General features: G+C 33.8%; 1 pseudogene; it reads left to right on the forward strand.

Annotated features, from left to right (window-relative positions):
- The first annotated feature begins 7,117 nt into the window (after nt 1-7,117).
- LOC150027543 (uncharacterized) lies at nt 7,118-8,672 on the forward strand (annotated as a pseudogene).
- The last annotated feature ends 728 nt before the right edge of the window (nt 8,673-9,400 follow it).

Raw genomic sequence — 9,400 nt, forward strand, 5'->3', positions numbered from 1 at the left:
CTAGCTTAATGATTGCAGGCAATTTACAAACTAGTAGTTTTATCTTTATTTTAGAGTGGAAGTAAGCAATAAATATTAGAGCAATAAATATTAGAGTTGTCTATGATTAACCAACGTGTAAGTCATGAGTTGGTGAATTTTTCTTCAAACATTACATAAAAGATAAATAAAGAAAAGGCAAAACAAACCAGTTCCTCACTTCTCAATTTATGTCCCAGTTTTAACATTCTAAATGCGTAAATCGAATCATTCTTAATATCAAGGGAAGACCATAACAATACTAAAAAAATTATCCTTGTAGCCTATTTCAGGGAAAAATGTTCATGTATCCTTGTAGCCTTGTGGTGGTGTTCTTGTAGACTTATAAACAAAAACAAAACATAGCATATAGGAAACAAAATTGCATAGAGAGCAAAGGGACATAAAGAATTTCAACTTACATAATAATAATATTTGCACACCCTTGCCGCTAACCTTGCCTCGTTGTGTTTGCTTTTTGTTCAGCCACCACAACCACAATCGAATTGGTGCTTCGTATAAGCCCCAAAAGTATTGAAAATGTGGAAAAAGATCTTTTGATAGTGTGTATAGTCACAAATAAATATGATATCACAATTAATTGTCAAATCATATTTAAATTTCAAAATAAAATATAAAATGTCCATTACATTGAAAATGACAAAAAATAAAATATTCAACAATAAATTCAAACTTGCATATATGAGATGAGACTTAATTCTACTTCAGAACATTTAAACTACACAAACATTTTAAAAAATAAAAATAAATGGTATTTAATATGATGGATTTGTGCCTTCCTATTTTCGGTTTTGTTGATGAATTGCGGAAGCTACATGGATTGGAGATAGAGCAAGGTCCTCCTAAGAGTGGTGGTGACCTTTAAGGTGCATGATAAGTAGGATTTGAGAGTGGTGAGGCCAACTCTACTTGGAAAGGGTGAATTTGTGAAGATTAAAAGCCTAACCTAGGAGGTTTTGGGCAAAGAGTGATATTGGCACAATTTTGACAGCAATTCACTCATGTATTAATCTTGAATTTAAATGACCCAAACTCCTCTATATATAGCAAGAGTGGGCTGAAAAAATGAAAATAGAATTGGAGGGAAATTCAAATGTTAGCACATGGGAAGATGGCTTCTAAATTCAGCACATGTGAGGTAGGTTCTACAATTCTTCCATGTGCTAGGAGTTCTAGAACCTTACGCTCCACTTAGGCTAAATGTGGGTTGGACGTAAGTTTAATTAGGAGTAGGAAACTCTAATTAAACTTAGGTTGGCATTTTAGATACCACTTTGCATGTTTCAACAAAAATACAAAAGAATTAAACTATGCTACTTTTGACAAAAAAATGTAAAAACTATTCTACACTAGAGTTTATGACTTGTAGAATGCGTCCTCTCGACCCCTCTTTGACCATAACTCTAGTGGTTGCCTCAATTTGACATTTTGGTGGCCTTTCAATGGATTGGTGTTGGGGCCTCTTCCATCATCCCCTCCCTCTTGAAAAGGATTTGTCCTCAAATCCAAGGCTTCGTCCTCGTCATTAGTAGGGGGATGTATGTGACTGGATGGTGTCCATCATCTCCTCCTTCTTGAGAAAATCTATCCTCAGATCCACAGGGTTGATCTCGGATAACAGCCTCTTGCTTTGACAACTATGCTCGTCCTCCCGATCAAACGTCCATCTATGGGAATCATCAAACAAAGCAAATGTGTTAGTTTGAGCAGTTGTATAAAAATCAATTCTATTAAGTTGCCATTCTTTTTGTTTTTCTATTGTTTTTGGCAACTTATCATAATATTTCTCTATTTGTTGTTGTATTTGTTCTTTAATCCTCTCATGCATTTTTTTAAAAAATTCAGTTTTGGTAACGCCTTCCTTATGCACAAAAGTTTGTGGGTTAGGAAGGGTTAACAAATCTAAAGGAGCAAGAGGGTTAAATCCATATACAACTTCAAATGGGGAATTATTGGTAGTCTTGTGAACTACTCTATTGTATGCAAACTCAATATGGAAAAGATACTCATCCCTAGAGTTGTGGTTGTCTCTCATGATTACCCTAGGCATAGTAGAAAAAGCTATATTTTCAACTTTGTTTTGATCATTCGTTTGAGGATGACTAGAAATTGAAATTCTCAAATTAGTTCCAAATTTTTCCAAAAGAGTCCTAAAAAAATCGCCTATAACTTTTGGACCTCTATCCAAAACTATGCCTTTAGGTAATCCATGACATCTTACCGCTTCTCTAAGGAAGAGCCTATCCACAACCATAAAAATGGAGTCAAAACCTTTTGTTGTCCTAGGAAGGTCTAATATAAAATCTAAGCTTATGTCTTCCTATGGAACTTTTGCAAAAGGTAAAGGAGTATAAAGTTCATGAGACATTGCCTTAGAGTTAGTTTTAAAACAAGAAATGCATCTAAGGTAATGTCTTTGAACATCTTTCCTCATGGGTGGCCAAAAGAATTTTCCTTTAAAAAGCTCTAGAGTTTTATCAACTCCAAATTGACCCAAGAGTTCTCCTTCATGAAAAATTTCTTTTTTATGTGTGAAGGTAGTCTTGTTGGTACGACCATGGAGCATGAAATTTTCAATACTTTGCAATGGTCGTCTCAATAAGACATGACAAGTTTCTTTAGGCACTGCATCACATAAAACTTTATCTTTGTAGGTGCCTATAGATAACTCTACCTTCACTTGTTGGTTATTTTCTATTTTCATATTTTCTTCACTCCCACTAGTTTCTTTGTCTTGGCTACTATTGTTATCTTTTTCCCTTAAGATCACAGATCTTTCATTGGAACAATGTGATGCTAAATGATCATTACCAAAACATTTAAAACATGGATTTTCTCTAGTTTGAGTGTGTGAGATATGTGCGTATTTGGGTAGGTTTTGGGAAGGTTCTAGAGATGCTTCTTTTATATGCTTTTCCCCTATTTGGACCTCTTCCTTGTCATGAGATACCGAGTTTGAACTTTGTTTTTGACTTGATTGTTTTCTCAAAATTTGTTTTTCAATTTTAATGCTAAGTTGAATCAAGTCATTTAAATCTTTATAGGGTAAAAGTTCAACTTTGTTTCTTATCTCAAGTTTGAGACCACTTAAAAACCTAGATATGGTGCTATGGTTGTCCTCATTAATCCTTGCCCTTATTATATATAGCATCATCTTTTGCCAATATTCTTCTACACTTAGATTTTTTTGATGAAGTCCTTGGAGTTTGTCCATTAACTTCCTATTGTGGTAGGAGGGAATATGGCTGCGTCTTAAAGCTCCCCTAAGATCATTCCAATACTCTATGGGAGGGTCCTTATGAAGGCGCCTTTTACTCTCAAGGGCATTCCACCAATACATAGCATTATCTTGAAAACTTAGGGTGGCTAAGGGTACCTTTCTTTCCTCACTTACTCTATGGCAAGCGAACAATTGTTCTACCTTCATTTCCCAATCTAGATAGGCTTCTACGTTTTCTTTCCATGAAAATGAGGTAGATCTACCCTAACCTCTCTTGGACTCTCTTGTTCTTTTCTTTCTCTTCTAGTTCTCCTAGGGGGTGGTTGATAATATTCATTTATCCTAAGACTTTCTTCCCCAAAAGATTCATGATTGTGAGAACTAGATGCATGTGAATATTTTTTAGATCTTTCATCCTTTTCTTTAGCCATTTTCAACTCTTTGATTTGTGCCTCATGTTACAATTGTCTAAATGAGAATGATGAAAAGTCCTTGGCTAATTGTTTTAAAAGAGTTTTAATGGACTTTATATCACTTTCACTAGATTTAGAAGAGTGAGTTGACATGACTAAAGCTTTGTGTTAAAAGTATTTTACCTTAAGAAAGAAAAGGAAAGTAATGAAGGTAGCTTTCCAGGAAAGAGAGGTGAATCACTAGGATCTCTTAAGTACCAAGTCTTTCCTTGCCAAAACCTATTCCTCAAGACTTCAGACAATTCTTTTTCTAAGTAATTTACTTAGATCACAATTAGGAATGAAAAATCAATTTTTATGCAAAGGAAAACAATGCAAAGCAATTAAACAAACAAAGAAAATAAGCAATGCAAATCAAGTTTAACAATACAAAACAAGTAATTAAAGCAAAACAATTAACTAAGCACAAATTAAAGATTGCTAACTACAAAGCTTTAAACTAGACAAATCCTAAGGTGAGGCTTCTAGACATTTGGAGCCATTGAAGACACACTCACCATCTACACGCAATTAATCCACTAATTAATCAAGGTTGAATGTAATTACAACTCAAAGAAATACAAAGAAATTGAATTACACAAAATAAAATTCAGATTTCCTAAACTATGCACTCCTTGGCTTGTGGTTGATCTTCCTTGATGTGTTCTACAATGTGTATGTATTTGTATTTATATTTGCTGCAGCTCCTTGCCTTAACCTCTTATGGTTAGCCAATTAAAATCTTCAAAACAGTACCTACTAAGTAGGGATGGACTCACCACAAGGTTAATTTCCACTTAACAAGCACCAATTTGAATTTTGTTCACCAACAATTTAGAGATCAAGAAATGAAAGCAAAGAACAATTCAAATTTAAAATTAGGACAACAGCAAATGGATTTGATTTATAGGACACAACTAGAAGGAGTATTGAATAATATTGGACAAGCAATAAAAATAGGCACTCAACTAAAGGTAGCACACAAATTGAACCTAGAGAATGACACTAGAATTGATTAGAAAAACCAAAACAGTACTACTGGAATTTTTAGGTCCAAAAAGCGTGACTTATAAAATTTATGCTGAGCTGGCTATTTGAAATTTGATTCTGAAATTTGAACCACAAACAATTTGACGTCTTAGCAAAATTTTGGCGCTGGAATCACACCAAAACTATGCACCAAATAATTGTGATAAAGTTTTCAAAATTCTTGTCCAATTACCGTATCTTTTGGCGCCAGGATGCACACTTTTTTTTGTTTTATTTATCATTTTTTCTCTATTTTGTCTTTTGATTTGATTCTTTTTTCTTGATTTTATAATACATCAAACTGTATAGATCCAGATTTTCATAATTTTTCTTCAATGTATTTGAAATTCATAACAAAAAACAACCAGCACAGAATTTGAAAAACAGAGTAATCCTAATTCTGGAATTTAAAAACAGAATGAAAAACTTCAAAAACACAATGGAGTGAATGTATATGAATTTGTATGGATCTAACATACAAATATGAACTCAAACTAAAAGAAAAATGCACCAAAGGATCAACAAACACAGAATTATAGATCTGGACTCAAATCAAATCAAGAAACCAAAATTATCAACAAAATCAGCACTACATGGAATTGATGACAAATTAGGAGAAACATGACTTGACAAAACACAATTGGATTCAAAAATCAAAATGAGTCAAATGAACACAATATGAACCAATTAAAATTGTAATAAAGACTCAAATAAACCAAAAACAGAACAGCAACACAAACTATATGAAATCCTACACAAAATTGCACAAGGATTGCTCAAGAACAATTGAACAAGATGCACCGATTGGAATTTCCAAACAGCACACAAATTCAAAACAAAAATTAAAAAACAACAAGACAATATGGAAGTGATGAACAACAAGGAATCTAGAATCAAACACAAAAATTAAAATGAAAAGAAGAAGGCACACTTAGATCTTGAAGAACCATAGCTCATGATACCAAATGATGGATTCGTGTCTCCTTTCTTGCGGTTTTTGTTGATGAATGCGGAAGCTCCATGGATTGATGGTGGAACAAGGTCCTCCTAAGAGTGGTGGTGACCTTGAAGGTGCATGATAGGTAGGATTTGAGAGTGGTGAGGCCAACTCTACTTGGAAAGGGCGAATTTGTGAAGATTAAAAGCCTAAACCTAGGAGGTTTTGGGCAAAGAGTAATATTGGCACAATTTTGGCAACAATTCCCTCATGTATTAATCTCGAATTTACATGACCCAAACTCCTCTATATATAGCAAGAGTGGGCTGAAAATGAAAAGAGAATTGGAGGGAAATTCAAATGTTGGCACATGGGAAGGTGGCTCCTAAATTCAACACAAGTGAGGTAGGTTCTAGAATTCTTCTATGTGCTAGGAGTTCTAGAACCTTACGCTCCACTTAGGCTAAATGTGGGCTGGACCTAAGTTTAATTAGGAGTAGGAAACTCTAATTAAACTTAGGTTAGCATTTTAGATACCACTTTGCATGTTTCAACAAAAATACAAAAGAATTAAACTATGCTACTTTTGACAAAAAAATGTAAAAACTATTCTACACTAGAGTTTATGACATGTAGAATGCGTCCTCTTGACCCCTCTTTGACATTTTGGTGGCGAAAGAATGTGGATGGTGTGTTTAGTACATTCGAGTCTAGAACAAGTAAAACATCCTTTATAACACCTAAGCCCGAGAGTGCTAGTGTTTTGGGGAATAAGCTGCATGCATGATACGTAAAGGCTGGTACGCCTACAATGAATATATTGGACCCCTGATGTTGGTGCATGAGTTGGTACCCTACTGGTCATTCTGTTAAGAGTTATGCACTCCAAGGAGAGAAAATTCTGTACGGTTGCCACACTAAGATCCCTGGTAAAGGGACATTGTTTCTAAGACTGAAACTACTTACTTATTGTTTCTATAAGCCCTGTACTGACTTCATCGCCGGAGTGCAATCAATAAGTAGGACCCCTTTTGTTTCAACGGAGCCACATCCAAAGGGAAGCACAAAATCCACCAGAAATAGGAGGAGCCACTGCTTGTTTTTTAAATCAACCGACAATAACATATTCAATAATTTAAATGAATTAAATATTGATTTAAATTAAAATAATAAATTGTATTCAATTAAAAATAACTAAATAAACAATTTTAAAAATAAATATCATAAAAAATTAAATGTGATTTATTATTGTTTATTACCGCTAGTATTGTACTGTTGTTGTTAACATACTGTTTATTACTCCAATTAATTTGAGGTTTATGTTTGCCAATGAAATTTCTGCATGTTTATTTCAATTTTTTTATTAAACTATATTCAACATATTTTTCTCCATTGATAAACTTATGTAACCTTCATTATCATTTTATGCCATATATATAGATGTCATCAAGAGGTTTTGATCAACCATCACCGAGTAACAACCAAAAAAAGGAAAAAATTTATGTGATAAAATTGTTATCACGATTTAACAACCAAAGTCCATCATCCAATGAACCCAATACACCCATTCCTTCTTCAACTCATGGATCTACCCCACCAATAGCAGATGCTACCCAATCCACCTCACCAGTACAAGATGTTATTGCATCAACACCATCTCCACGTGTTGGTTCTAATGCATCAACCCCACTAGATATTACACCATCCCCATATACAAATCTTGGAGGGACGCACTCAGTTTCTTTAGCCAATAACTTAGAGGACGAGGTCCTCTCAGCTGGTGATCGCCCTCTGATTCAGCTTATTGGGGGAGGGTAAGAATATAACAAAAATCAATTTATATAATTTATTATTATTGTCTTATAATTTTGACTAACTTTGTTTTGGTATTTAGGTTTTATCCATAAAAAATTGCATCAAAGGCCATCACTGCCACCATCAAGCAACAATTTGGTGAGACATGGCCAACATGGGGGGCAATCCCAAAGGGTGATCGAGATATATTTTTTCAACGTTTCAAGGTACTTGTTTTTTATTCCTTTTAAAAAATTTATATTTTACAATTTGGATTGATGATTCTTGTTGTTTTGCAGAGGAAGGTCACATGGAGGGTTGAGGACGAGGAAAAAGTTAAGAAAATTTTCCATACAAAGGCTTCTCACACCCTTTCACAAATGTTTAAAGATGCTCGCCAAGAAGGTAAACGACCAGAATGAATTGACAATAATGTTTGGAACAACCTCTTGGAATATTGGAACATGTCTGTGTATCGACCCAAATGTGTTACAGCTAAGGTGGATGTATGCACACTGGAGGATCTATTAGTGTGCATGAACACGCTATTCGTTTGGTATGATTTCCATATAATTATTTTATATTAATCTATGATTAATTTTTATCTCCTTAATTTATAAAATGTTTTCTTTATAGACAGAGGAGCTTGGCCGCTCGGTCCATGTTGATGAAGTGTTTCAACAAACACATATATGGAAGAGCACTGAAGATTTTGTTGATGATAGATCGAGGCGGACACATGTTAGTTGTTTTAAACTTTTTTTTCATATACATTAATTACTATGATAACAAATATTTTTCATTTTAATAGGAAGATTTTAAAAGTAGATTGTCTCAAGCATTATATGAGTCACAATCTACCTCAATATCTACTCCATTAAATCCTGCTTAGGAGGAAAGATTGAGAAGCCATTGTTGGTTAGAAACTGTAGGTGGAAGGTACAAGGGACGAGTATATGGGGTTGGACGTGTTGATCGTCAGGACAATTGTGTTGGTCGCTACCTACAAGAAACACAACCATCTTCTAGTAATAAGAAGGTTGATTCAAAAGAAATTGTTGAACTTAGGCAACATATTCAACACATGGATGCAAGGTTTCAATCCTTTCAAGATTTCATGATGCAATATCTACCACCTGAGGCAGCAGCTGCTGCACAACATATTTTTCAACAGCCAAATACCCCGCAACCAACTCAATAGAATCAGATGCAAGATAATAATGAAGTGCAACATCATAGTAATCATGATGAACAACAAAATTCACCCGGTGAAGATTATAATAATTATTAGCTTCTTTAGAACTTTGAAATGACTTGAATTTTCTTTTTTTAGATTTTTATTTTGTTTTAATGAAATACATTTAGATATTTGGAAATAGTATTGTATGTATGGACAAATTTGAATGTGATGAATATTTGTCTTCTGAAAAAGTGGAATGTAATTACATACGAATTTTACATACAGATAAATCTGTGTGTAGTTACATATGAATTTTACATACAAATTTATCCGTATGTAATTACATACAGATTTTACATACGGATTTATCTGTATGTAATTACATACAAATCCAAAATCTGCATGTAATAGTTACTTACGATAGTTTTACATACGGATTTTTGTCCGTATGTAACTATGTTTTACATACGGATTTATTGTGTTACTACGAATTTTGGTTGTATGTAATTTGAGTTTTCCTTGTAGTGACTTCAAAGTCAAATGCCTCAAAATATAATAAATTGTAACTAATCTAGTGTAAGAGACAAATAAAAGAGCATGAAAAAATAAGGTCTAATATATCATCTCCATCCCTATATCTCTCTTTTGTCTTCTTTTTGCAGCACACTCCCTCCTTTTTTTACACTACTTTACAAAGCACCACTTTTGATTTGACCCTTTAATATGTGTGTCCTATTCATTTTTTATTT

This window comes from Phaseolus vulgaris, chromosome 5 (assembly GCF_051622355.1).
Source record: "Phaseolus vulgaris cultivar YP4 chromosome 5, ASM5162235v1, whole genome shotgun sequence".
NCBI lineage: Eukaryota > Viridiplantae > Streptophyta > Magnoliopsida > Fabales > Fabaceae > Phaseolus > Phaseolus vulgaris.